The following is a 14,300-nucleotide window of genomic DNA, read 5'->3' on the forward strand; positions in this document are numbered from 1 at the left end:
AGACAGACTCATATAGGGAAATAGTTTTATTTTAGTAACCCTCAGGGACTATAGTTAAACTTAGAACAAACTTTTATTTAATTATAAGCTTTTAAAAACGGAAACTCAGAGCATCTTGTCTCAAAAAAAAAAAAAGTAAATAAAAAGGGGGAGGGTGAAAGTGAGTATTTTTGAATATTTTGAGTTTACAAGGTCATTCCATTCTTTTCTTGTGTTTTTTGGGCAGGTTAGGATGAATTGAAGTCTGAAAGTTTCCACCACACATTTTATACTCAACAACTCAGCATTTTCAGAAGGAAAAAAGTATTTGCACTGGAAATTTTCCAGACAGCTTTCTCTTGAATTTTTAAGATCATTCTCCCATTCCTTGGGCTTCTGGACAGAAACCCTTAGCACAGTGTCATGATCCAAACTGCTCATGAGCCACTCTCCAATTCCAAACAATGTAACTGGAGAGCATTTCATAATCTAGCATTATTCCTGTGCTCATGCAGTATATACCTGTGGCTTTCTTGCAATGAGCTTGGTTACTCCCACTAAGTCGGAAAAGCCCCAGAGCAGTTTTGGAAGCTGTGAGCATTGCAGTGTAGCTGCTTTTTCAGCCCTGCTTGCTGACATAAGTCCACTGCACAGGTGGGAGCGTGAGGCTAAGGAGCATAGAATGCCATGAGCTTCCCTGATGTGTCGTAATTAAACACCTGTGCTAAATAGCTCTTTGCGGAGCCACTATGAAAATGTGTGGAGTGCTCAACAGTCCTGAACATTTTCCATCTCTCACTTGGGCAGGTGGTCTTACATTTGAACTTGAGTCTGTTATTAAAATAACATCAAAGAGGGAGACATGATTTTGAGACCTCTTGAAGGACTCTATCTTCTTTTGTTGCTGCTGTTATTTTTAATGTTAAGTAGTATTCCTGAACTTGTTTATTTAACATTCCTGGAGTATCTTTATATTCTGCATATATAGACATGCTTACAATTGGTAAAACTATACAGATGGTGATATGGATTAAAAGCCTAGAACAGTTGTATACCACAAAATGAGCTCATGTTAGCAAAGGGAAATTACTTAAATAAATGTGTCTGTGGGAAAAGAGACTAATCATAGAATTTCCAGTACTCTTAGAGCCTGTCTCTAGAGTCTTTTCATAAACATGGAGTTCTTCAGAACCTCATAACTCTCTACTGGGAACAAAGGTTATGTCTATACCAACAAACAAATCAAAGCCAGAACATGCTGTCAACCTCCGTTCCCTTATTATACAGAATATGTAATTGTTCACATGCTTTTTATATCACTTTGGTTTGCACAGGTTAGCACCCTCCTAGACTATGTCTAGGCATGGCCCAGGGGATTGTACATGCTAAGGACTGTTCCCAACAGGCAGTTTGAACACTGCTATCCTCTCTGTAGGGAAAGAGACTTTAGGCATGTGTCTGCAAGCCAGAGTGTTCCTTTAGCTGTAGAACTGAACTGACCTCTGACTGATCCATGACCTGTTTTATGTAATCATATGCACATAACCAAAGGTTCAAAAACAAACCTCCTGGCAAAACAGTGGTAATGAGCTTGGACCTGGTTCCTTCTGCCGAGGTGTATCACAGACAGCCAGGTGGCCATGAAGTGACTCATGATGGCTGAAGGCAGAAGATAGCAGTGAGTTGGGTCGCATGGCACAGGGAGGGACTGTGAACATCAGATCTGCCACAACATGAGACTTTGGTCTGGGAAGGCTCCTCTGGTCTGAATGCTACGGTGGAAGACAAAGAGAAGGCCTGGGGATCACCACTTTATTCTTCATACCAGGCTCTTTACCACTGCTATTGACGCAACCTTCAGTCACGTCAACTGGTTCATTCCTGTAGCCATAAGGACCATTATAATGGACAAAATAGCTGACAATTTTTATGTTGCTAGCTCTTAAAATTCCCTCAGCTACCCCCATTCTAAGCCTAGTATTTTATATTCGATGAAGTCAGAACCTGTGTTTTATTTCATCCTAAACATTTCTTCCAGAGAGGTCTTCAGATTTTTTATTTTTATTTTTTTCTGAAAAGAGGAAATTTGCTTAAAAGCAATGTGGAATGGGAGCATATGTGAGGTTCTTATTAGCTTTGAGATTATTCTAAATTCAGTCACAGGAAATATCCATTTTCTTGAAGAAGCAGCAGTTGTCATATTTTGATGCTGTGGTGTGCGTAATATCAATCTCATGTTTATTTATGCATGTAAAGATTTTATTATTTACATTTAAATATTTATAACATTTCTGCATAAGCAGCCAAAAAAGTTCATCTCTGCCCTTTAGGAGCTAAGCAATTTCATTTTACTAGGTAGACTTTTTTTCTATATAAATAATTGACGTGTTGATTTCTCCCTCTGTCTTTATACTATTTATATTATTTCTTAAATGCAAGAGAGTTATAGAGCTAACAGACAGACTGGTCTGTTTTTATTGCCTATCAAATCCAAACAGACTAATATATCACATGAAGTATCTGGAAAAGTAAGTGGTGATAAAACACTAAGAATAAATAGGAATGAATTCATTAGAATTCAGGTATGAAAGCCTATGCTAATTACCTTGCTATACTGAAAAATTGTTTTTTTCTTAGAAACAACTTTATGTAAAACTTTTTTTTTTTTTCCTGGGATTAGCTGTACTGTCAAGATATTTAGGAATAGGTATAATTGCTATGCTTTTTTTTTCCTTTGTAAAAATAAATAATTTTTTGTTTTTGTAAAAATAAAGTTTTCATACCACTTCATAAAGATGTGATGGTTATTTGAGTGGGTGAAATCAGAAGAGGTTTTCCTCTGTCAAGTAACTCAGACTAGTTTTGTCTGTTTCTGAGGGTGGGGGGAACATCTTCATCATTCCTGTCTTCCTTCTCCACTAGCTATTATGGACAAGTTAATACTGGCATTAAAATTTTGTCTTCATGACTCCTGCTGAAAAGAAAAAAAAAAAAAAAAAACACCTGTCATAACAATGAAGGCAACAAAATCAGTACGCACTGACATTTTAAAAAATAGAAATAGAAGGGGAAGGCAGATGCAAAATTTGTGGAGGAATAACTGAGTATGTAAGATTACCATAACACAGTGATTCAATGACAAATAGAGTTGGCATATATATATATATATGTATGTATATATATAAACTTCCATCAACAAACACAACAAACAGCGTAGTCCCAGACAAGGAGAAAATAAATTGGTCTTTAAGAGTTCAATACTGCCAGCAAACAGCCTGCCAGACATCATCATATGTATATTAGGTATTTTTGCCTGTTGCGTCCTTATGCAGGACTGTGGTCAAAGAAATAGAAAGAAGTTCTCTTGTTTCCATCAATTGTGTTTGCAATCCAAACAGGCAGAGAGATTAAAAGAAAACATAATTAGACAAGTTACTTATCCTAAAAGCCAGGTAGTGTCCAGGCTCTGGGCTCTAGATTATAGTTGTTCCCAGCTCCTGCTAACCCAGTGTTAAACTAAAGGAAATCATAACATTCTTTCTTCTTTTAGACATCATTCATATTTTATATTCTTTTGGCTGCTTCTCATACCTTTTCCTTTTGTGTATTTTTCCCACGTGGAAGCAAATGATGAGATTGTCTGTTCTTGCTACTGAGCTAGGAATATTGTCCTTAAAATCACACCCAGCACACCATAAAATTTACTTCATAAATTTCCCTTACAGATGTTCAGGAACCAGCGCCTAGGGGTAGGTTTCCATTGTTTCTCCTGTTTCTATTAAAATCATTTCACACAATTTCAGTTTGCTAATTTAATTTTTAAGGTTTCATTCTGATTCCTTACAGGTTTGTGAATAAATAATCTTCCTTTGCTTAATTTCAAAACCAGGAGATTGTGTGGAATTTCAAAAACTGCTCCAACATGAATGTTGCCAGTTTTGCAACCTGCAGAAGTAACCCAAGGGAAAAGAGAACAGAGGAAAAGAAAGGCAAAAGGCGTAATTAATGGTTTAAATTGTACCTCAGAAAGAAAATACAATGAAATAGCTTTATTAAGGGTGAAAGTCAAGCTGGAGAACTGGATCATTTCTGCCAAAATGTAGATGTTTCTGTTGTTTTTTCTAACTTCAGCTGTCCCTGATACACACATGCACACACATGAAAAAGTTAGTTTTGAAATTTACATCTATTTTGAAATTCAAAATAAATTATCTTCTTTATTATTGAGATTTACCTTAATTTAGGTATCAAGGAGTTATACAACTATATCTAAAGCAATGAGTCCAGACTTTTTACAAACTGGGGGGAGCAAGAATTTTCAGAGAGCGGTTCAGTCTCCTCTTAGAGTGAAAGAGGAGAAAAGCATCTGGATTTGAAGGCATGTCTTTTTTGAAGGCATATATTTTTCTCTGTTAACTATCAGGGGACGTTACTGTATCACCAAGTCCTGGTCTCAGATGATTACCTTGTAGACCTCAGATGGCAGGTGAGATAAATCTCATTTTCTGTGACTTGCACATACTGCAAATACTGCACAAAATGAAAACCCAATTTCTCCTGAATGTGGCAGAGGCTAGATTTTAAACGATTATTGTTAGTTAGCAGCAGATTTGAGAGCAGAGGAATTACAGGACTCCTGATATTTAATTTTTGAGCTGTCCTGTTCTTCCAAACTCTACTATTGGATTCAAATATAGATACTAACCAAACCATAAACTCACACAAAAATCTCTGAAGGATGTAGATGCATAGCTAGTGACTGCCATCATCATCAGTAAGTTTCTGTCTCCTAGAGTAAATTTAATCTACGAAAATATGCATTTTGGTGGAAGAAGGGGGATTGCAATGATTCAAGTCTTAAGCAAAAAAATGTAGTATACATGGAAGGCCTGGAAATATCAAAATAAGCTGTAGATACATTATTTAAGGAATTTAAGCGGTTTAACCCCATTGAAAGCACAAAAGGTTTAGTGCTGTTAAAAAAAAAAAAAATAGGTCCTCACCTTCCATTTACTGTACGCAACAGATGTCAACATTCATAATGCTGTTAGCCCCAAGGAAATGTCCTTATGAGTAGGTTCACTTGCAAGAATTGAGAGACTGATGTTGTAAATGGCTTGCATGAATACCGTGGGACCTGTGTCTAAAGAGAAAGGAGAAACATTCATTAGTTAAAAAATAGCTTGGCTTCTTTTTCGTCTTTTTCATCTCTTACCTCTGCTCTGCTACTGCTTTTGGTCTATATAATCAGCTAATGAGATTTCCACTTCTTCAGGCAATGAGGCAAGTTGTGCTTGAAGAAAAGTTGTGCCTAGATTTATTTGAATGCATTCATATACTATTAAGAAATATTTTAAAGAGTAGCGCATTTAAACAAATATTAAATTCACACAATTGTTAATCAGTGTGCCATCTGGAAACATTTGAAAGTTTAGACTCTTAATTGCCTGAATCTCATAAATGTTCAAAATTGTTGCATACTACAGGCTATAATGCATTTAGGACTTTTTTACTGTATAAATACATGTAATTAAAACCTGAGATAGGAACACTTTCCAGCAGCTGTTGTGAGAGCTGTAACCATCTTCCCTATTAATCTTTGGGGATTTGAAATATGTGTTGCTGAGCACCAGGGTCAACGACATGCCATTACATTTGAATCCCACCATTTGACAAAGCATTGCATTCTGTTTCTAAATTCTTTCATGTGACTGACAGCTACATCCATTTCTTCCTGAGGCCACTCTTTAAATTCCTTTGTACTTGTAGAAGCAAGTTTGCTGGCTCAAGAATTTTGTCTTAACTCTGCCTCTAAGACTTGTCAACGGCAAATTAGGACAAGAAATTCTAATTTATGTTTCAAAGGCACCTATGGTAGTAAGAGAAACTATTTTTATTTACGTTTTTTTCCTCAAAAGTGTCAAATCAAAGACTCTATAATTATTATATATTTTCAGGAGTTGTCATTATATTGACTTCAGGGGGCAAGTGGTAGGTGGGGTTAATCTGAGTAAAGTCAGTGAAATGCACAAAGGATTTCTGTTCATTGCACATGTTACTTAGAGAATTAACTACCTCAGTAAGAAAACAGAAATATTTAGGCTATCAGCTGCTCTAGTTCAAGATCTTTGAACACAGAGATAGAAGAAACTTCTCAGGTGGGGCAGCTTCTTCATGCCCTTAGGTCAGTTGAAGAGTGTTTCTTGACCAAGGAAATTAAGAGGATTTCAGTGATGGTACATCTACTGTTTTTCAGCAAACGTGTTCAAAAGTCATATATTAATGGTTTGTTTTAATAGCACCACTCTGTTTTCTTTCTTGGAAAATTCTCCAGGTCGATTTCCTGTGTTCTCCTGTTCTCACCATGAGTCACAGATGATCCCTACCTGGCATAGCCCAGCAACAGACAGCACTGATTTTATCTCTACATTAGTTTTCAAATTATGACTATCAACCACCAGCACCTTTTGCAGCCAGACAAGCATTTAGCAACTTACATGATACAGACTCCTTTGTGTTGTTTCCAGATACTAAAATATATTTGATTAGGATTTGGGGGAAAATTGGGATTTTTATTTTGTTTTTGATATTGTTTTGAAATATTCAAGAACTGTGATTATTATCCTAGGGGAGATATGCAGTTGTGGAGAGGAAAGAGTACTTCATGTGATCTTGAGACTGATGATGCATGTTGGTATACTTGGAATGGGTAATGATGAGGTTGGTAGCTGATGGGAATGATTCTCTCTTCAGGATATATATACATTTTAATTTTATTTTATTTTTATATGATTACCAGAGGATTCAAGAAACTAACTACAGAATATCATTGCCCAGAAACCTATTTCTACATGGATGTCCATCAGGACAAAGGAAAAGTATGTCTGGGAACAGAAACCCTGTTGGACAGGTGCATGATTATCAAAGCATAACTGTTAAATGAAAAAGGGAGAGTTTCTCATGCTACTTTTGGATAAGAATTAGCATGTTGTGAAGCTTTTTTTCTTTTTCTTTTGCCTGAGCTTATATCCAAAAAGTAATTCATTATCTGGAGCAAGTAAGATTCATTTTGTTACCCACATTCCATTTCCAAAATGTGATCTTCTCTAGAATTTTTCAGTGGTAGGTACCTTGAATAAAAAGCCCTCTGTCCTATGAGTATATGGAGAATAGGGCTAGATGTGGCAGCAGTGGACATGAAAATCAATAGCTGATACTGTCCCTTTTATCTTGGCAGCTCTGATGAGACCACTCCGCTTAATCTCTTTTCTACCCTCTTGCACATGTGAGGGATGGAGCAAAGAGCTCTTCTGTAAGAAGACCATGGGCAAATAAGGTTTTCCGAAATTATGATCCCACAGAATAACTGTAAACTGAGAGCTTCAGTATTTCCTCTTCATTATCACAGTCATTTGTGAAAAAGAGAAGGCCTGGAGGCTCTCTCTCTCTCTCTTCCTCTCTCTCTCTTCTTCTTCAGACTATCTACTGTTTAAGAAGCACATATTTTCTTGAGAAGAGGAATATTAAATATGGGAGGTTACCTGTAGAAAGTTCTGCCCCAGACATTGTTGGAAACATGCAAAAGAAGGAAAAAATAGAGCTTTAAATCAGTATTTTTGTGACACAGCTGACAGAGCATAATGCAAGTAGGACTTCCATACCTTTGGGTTATGAAATGAGAGACACGGGGCCTGAGCTATTAGTGTAAAAGAGAAATAAAAGTGCTGTTTTAGCACAAATGGAAAATTCCCACCACTTGACTCATGCAGTCTTTTGCAGGATGAAGAACCAAATCCATTTAAACAGCAGAGTTTTATTGTCCTTTAAATACAGATATATTGCAGTTATAATTGGCAGGGCTCTGGAATTCAGGATTCCCAGGTTTCTGTTTCAAGACATTAATTCAAGATCTATTTTCTTTGTGCTTATTATCAAGGAGTTGATTTTTTCTTTTCTTTCCTGAATTTGGAAGTATTAAAGTGCTCTAAATTCAAGGTCTGATCTATTGTCCAGTGTATGTTTTCTATTGCTCTAGAATTTGAAATAAAGGATGTTTGATCTTCCTTACTTTGGTTTTTGCACAAAAATATCTGTTTTTACTGATCTCTGCTACTACTTTCCTGTGTGACACTGGGCAACTCATTTCACCATTTTTTTTTATCAATTTTTTTCATTAATCTGCTGTTTTGTTCTTACATTTGTAAATTAACTGTATTAATTTCTGTGGTCCTTTTCAACTGTTAACACTTCGGTCCATTTATTTCTGTAAGAAAAAAAAAAAAGGATAATATTTCTACTAAATGCTCTGAAAAATGAAGACATAAGATAAATCAAGGAAGCATGAGAAAAATGCAGCATAATGAGTTACTGTGTATGCAGTGGGACAACTGAAGCTGGGCAAGTAATGGTTTTGTTTTTTTAGCGGAGTCCCCTCATGTCCAATAAGCTTATTCAAGCTCGTGAATGGCTGCAACATTCAGAGATTCCCTTTCTTCCATGTATTATCTGCTATCTATAATAACTGAGACTATATTGAGCCTGCTCTGTAAAGGAAGTACTAGCAATATCTCTTTCATCTACCTGGCCGCTTATTTTTTATGAAACTCAGAAGCTGTAACATCCTTGCAATCTGTACCCCATCTGTCGAATTTTGGCTGAAATTGTCCAACAGATGTTTTGCAATGCTACTGTTCCACCACAGTCCTCGCCCAACACGCTTGACTGACATGCAGGCCAGGAACCCAACACTATGGTATGCAAACAAGATAGCAAGATAAAGCTTTTAAAAACCCTCTTCATTCCTACTAATAAATCTACCCCTGGATATCAACATCTATATATTTCAAATGCAAGCATGTCTCCAAGATAGCCTCAGTCTTCCCTCTTGTGAAATCCTGCATGTCAAGCTCAGAATTTTCTGATAGTCTTTCTTTTGAGTTCTGCAAGATTTTGTGCTGCTCACAATGCAAATCTAGTGCTACAGACTATTCAGAGTGGATTATGCTACTCTAATGTTACAAATTATTTGGATTGGATTATTTAATTGGATCATTTTGGAATGAAGTATCATGGTGACTAAAATATCAGAACAAGATGCCTCTACATTGCAAAGTGATAGCTCTCTGGTTCTAATTTGACTCAGGGATAAAGTGGTTCCAAATTTTACAAAACAAAGACTTTACTGTTAAGATATCCCATTCATGGCAAAATAAGTAGCTTATGAGACATCCTAAAGGAGAACTGCAGGCCACTAGAGCCTTTGGGATTCTTGACACAGACATTAATAGGAGCCACCACATCCAGCACACTCAGTAGGAAAACTGTAAAATCATACTGTAATTTTTGAAGATGGATTAGACATAAAAAAAAAAAATAAAAAAAAAAATCTTTAGGTTCAATTGATCTTGCCTTGGATCAGAGTAATGGTACAGAAGATCTTTCAAAGTCTTTCAAAGCACGACTTTCTGTGATTTTTAGGAATGGTAGCTCACTATGTTTCTTCTCCCAGCACAGTAGTGATGCTGCAGTGTGAACCTTTAGTGCAAGTAGTATGCACAGATAATAAAGAGATCTTAAGATAGGCATAGTTATGGCATAGAAATATATTTATTATCCTTGTTTGGATATGACAGTGTAGACATTGGTAGGCCTGATCTTTGTTACTTTGCTTCTTACTGCTTCCCCCAGCATCTTTCTTCTAAAGCAAATACCAAAATTACCAATCCCCTTCTCCTGAACCTTTCTCACACACAGCCTACAGGATCTCTTGATTAAAACAACATAAGAGACACTTTTCCTCTCTAACAAACAGGCTGAAGAAAGGGTTAAAGGTCTTTTCTGCACCTGGAAAAAATTTTTCAACAGTAGCAGAGATGAGCAGTCAGACAGCAGCCTTTGATCTTTCCATGCTGTGTCCCAGCTTGTGCAGGAAAGTATTTCATGTGAAGCTGGAGAGAATCAGCCATCTGACTGTGAAAGGTTGGGTATGCCATGATAAAGAATATTTAGGAAAGATACATTCTGAGGCCTTGTTTCATCAGACAAGACTGTTGAAACCCCTTTTCTTTGTATATGAATCACAACTGGGCAGTCGCACAGTTTGAAACAGTCCTCCTTGCAAGGTCTGTCTTCCAAGGCCCTTCCTGCCTAACGTGTAGATGAACACAGAGAATCACTTTTCACAGTGTAAACCAGACAGTCCAAGATAGATCTGATTCTCAGTTTTCTTGTCAGAATCCAGGTCCAGATTTATCCTTTATGACTTAAGGTATGAGAGTTGTTGTTGGATCATTATCTAGTGAGTGAAGAAAGAGGTATCTCAGGAGAACGAGCCAGCTCAACTAAGATGTGTCACCTCATGAATGTGCTTGTGTCCTTTGCTGTATTGACTATAGATACATCCTAAACTGCCACAGACATCTCAATAACTAATATAAAGTTTTGTGGATCAACAAGCCTGTTGACCCAAAATGTGATCAGAAAGTAACAAGGTCAATAACATGTGGGAAGTTCATGGATAATAGGATCCAGCAACTCCTGATTCTGGCATTCGTTTTGTCCTGAAGAAACAGTGTAAATATTTCCCTTTCTTCCACGTAGCTGCTGAGCATGATTTCATGCACAAGGCTGTCGTGTATTGTACTGTTAAGTCAGGATATGTCTTGTAGTGAAAACAAGAGACACAAGGGCAAAGGATTCACTAGATAAAAGACATAAATGTTCATAACACAAAGGTGCTTAGAAATATGGACTAGGGCACATGGCCTCAATAACTTATTTTAAAGAATAATCCCAATTATAAAGCTTATGTTTGCCCATAAGCTAACCTGAGAATATCTTATATATATATATACATTATTTATTTATTCATTTTATTTATTTATTTGTTTGTTTGTTTGTTTGTTTGTTTACTTCTACTGTGAAGACAGGGAAACTGCCAAGGAACACCATGTAATATCCAAGTCTGGACAGCTGTGGAAAGAAGGTGCACAGATGGACTGTGTGTCTCTTGAGGCATCTTTTAGTGATGGTTCTGTGTAGCTCTTTAGGAAGACCCAGAAGTGAATTTGAAGTGGGATAAAACCAGGGGTTTCTGTGGCGTATAGTAGCTCCCAAGCTCAGGTAGTATATTTCATGGCCACGGAGTGACTAGTCTCACAGTTCTAACAGCTACCTGTTTCCTAGTAGGAATTTTTTAATTTTTAGACCTCCAGATCTCTTCCAATCCTGCCTGAAACTGGAAAATAAAATCACAAGGTAATGGAGAAAAAAGGCAATGAAAAATGAAAACATATCCATAGACAGAGATATCACAGATTTTCTTCTGTTGGTTTTATCTTCCTTAAAGAAAATATTCTGAAAATCATTTAGATAATAATTGGCCTCAAATTCCAGTCAAGGAGAAACAACCAAATATCATAGCAATAAGCCATACCAAAATGTTGCTTTGTGGTATGTACACACCACATTCATGCATATATACAGATATGTAAAACATGCATGCACACACACATTTGTTTACCAATACATATGCTCTCTAGAAGACCTGATTTCATCTCAACATTCTTTCAGTGCACCTTACAAAGTAAGAAGTCACTTCCAATTTTACTACATTAAACTTCCAATTTTACTACATTAACTCTAAGCTATTTGTAATTTCAGTATAATTTCCATAAAATGATGTCACTTAACCTGAATAATAGCTTCAGAATATTTCTGTTTGTTCTTGTGTGCAATGTAGGTGACCTGATTTTCTTCCAAGATGAGAGTGTAAGTATAAATAAGTCTATTGCACACAGTTTTCTAAGACATGGAAAAGGCAAACACTGTATCCATGCATTTTTGTGATATATAGAAAGTATGAGAGTATCAACACAATGTTTTTCATCAAGGTTTTTTACTTGTTTGCTTGTTTTTAGTTTGTCTTTGATAAACTAGGAGAGAAAAAAACCCTTACAAAGCAAAACATTACAGAGAAATCAGAATGCAACATTTATATCTCTATCACCATCTAACACCATCTACCCTACATGGCATCTGTAGGAGGTGGATCTGAGCAGGACTACACAAAGTCTTCTGCTTTATTACTTAATCACAGCAAGATCAACCATATCTAAGCTCTTTTGGCAGCTGCTTACCTACCTTGTTCTCAGAAACATCCAGGGATGCATATTCCACCACCTATTTCTCAGGCAATTTACTCCAGTGCTTCACTTTCCTTCATGTTTCTCCTAACATCTAGATGTTAGGAATACGCCACAGAAATATTTAGAGAAAAATAAGCAACAAAATAGAAACTAGAAGTTTGTTTTTGTTTTTGTTTTTTTCCACTTATGTTAATCAGGACTACTTTCTGTAATGCATTTCCTTTGATGTCTGTGCACTGGAAACAGATGTGTCATGGTTACATTTATTCACGGAATGGAGAGCACAGAAGAAGCAAAACTGAATTCTCTCATATGGGCCAAGGACAGTTTTTTGTAACATAAAAATAGCCCAACTTTTAAATTTAATATACATAATTGTTCTGTACTAGAAGCAAGTGTAAATATCCCTTTTCTTGTCCTGTAGGACTGAAGGATATTTGATTGTAAAGATTTTGGAATGTTTAGGACTCAATTAAGACTCAATTTTCGAACGTTTAGGACTCCTGTTTCAGGACTCAATTTTGCTTTCCAGGGGCTTGTACAGAGGAAGAAAGCCACATTCACAAGGGAGAAGAGGGAAGAGTTATAGGGCAGGGTAGAAAGGAATAGTGATGTACACATGGTCAGTGATGGAGCTTTTCAGTTTATCCTGTTGCATCACCACCTAAATACCCATATTTCTATCCATAAACATATGGATAAATCTGATGACCAGACACATAAATATGCAGTTTCACAGTAAATTAAGTGTGGGCACAGATATTGGTATGTTTATGTGTATAAACATGTATGTGATTTTGTATTTGTATACATAGAAAATGCGTTATGCTACTTTTGATGCCTGTCTGGTAAAACAACTCCGTGCAATTTTCAAACACCATTAAAGCAAATTTTGTTTCTTTTTATTTATTTATTTACTTATTTATTTTTAATTGGAAGCGTTTCACTTACATGAAGAGATTTCTGACAGACATTTGTTTCTTCCTTCCTTTCAGAGCTTACATAATTAATAACTACTGAAATTTTCTGTATGTGTTTGCATGGCATGATCTGGATGGAGCTGTGATCTGGATGGAGCATAAACATAGTTGATGGCTTACATAGCTGCCTGCCTGGTCTTCTTTCATAGTACGAGAAATCTCTGCAGCCCCCTGTTGTGGTACTGGCAGACCCAGGTTCCCTCATCTTTTCTCTTGCCCTTAGCCTGAGTGAAATATATCAGCAGCTAATTGCTCTCCTCTAGAGCTGAATACTCTGATTCTTGCTGAAGAAGCAGCATTAATTTTAACATCAATAATACTTTTCAAGACCTCTTGCCAAAGAATAATGAATATAACTGGGTCGAACTTCCCAAACTCCCATAATAGAAATCAGATACAAAGGTGAAATTAAAGGATCTCCCAGGCTCTTTCTCCAGCCATTGATCTTCTTTCCTTTTTTAAGGAAACAAATTATAGTAGTTTAAATAAAGGGAATCCTGACAACCATTTATTTTTGCTTTCCTTTCAGAGCTTTCACAGTTAATAAGCACTTAACATTTTCAAAATTAATTGCAGTGGAATTTTCTGCACTATTTAGAGAGCCTTGAAAAAAGGAGTTGTCAAACAGACCCAATATGTCTCAGACTCGACAACCATATGACTTAGCCTTGTGTTTTAGCCATACGGATGAGGAAGGCAACTGTGATTACTCCTCATGAAAGAGGGGGAAGTGAGACAAGATTGCTAATGTCAGCCTGGGCTGTCAAGTGTAACCAAGACTGTAGAATTGCTGAGCTGTGTACCCAAGAGTGTGTCAAGGCTGGATAAATTCCATAAAATAGGACAGTCTATCACGTGGTACTTAGCCAGCTAAAGAGTATGTGTGCCTACAACAGATGTGCCCTGTTAAAGATAGTACCCAAAAATGGTCAGGTGCCAGCATAACAAGTTTGTGAGCAGATCCTCCCAGCAGGAGCCAATTTCAGTGAAACAAGCTGGCAAGGCAGCATACTTGTCATGGATGCAAATGCCAGATCTGGCATCTGCAGGTTTATGGCACAGAGGGAGGGGAAAAGATCCAAGTTTCCACCACCAACTGGTGCCAGAGCTTCAAAGAAGAAATTTTTCAGATGTTTGGTCTGTAGAAAATGTTGACGCAATTATCTCAGTAAAAATAATAATAATAAATAAGTAA

General features: G+C 36.7%; 1 long non-coding RNA gene across 1 annotated transcript; it reads right to left on the minus strand.

Moving 5' to 3' along the window:
• Positions 1 to 2,664: 2,664 nt before the first annotated feature.
• LOC310897637 lies at positions 2,665 to 12,227 on the minus strand. The gene is made up of 3 exons (XR_014582427.1): positions 12,121 to 12,227; positions 4,983 to 5,122; positions 2,665 to 2,953 (listed from the first exon to the last, which is right to left on the minus strand). It is a non-coding gene; the product is annotated as an uncharacterized lncRNA (long non-coding RNA).
• Between the last annotated feature and the right edge of the window lie 2,073 nt (positions 12,228 to 14,300).

This window comes from Anser anser (genome assembly GCF_964211835.1).
Source record: "Anser anser genome assembly, chromosome: 3".
NCBI classification, from domain to species: Eukaryota; Metazoa; Chordata; class Aves; order Anseriformes; family Anatidae; genus Anser; species Anser anser.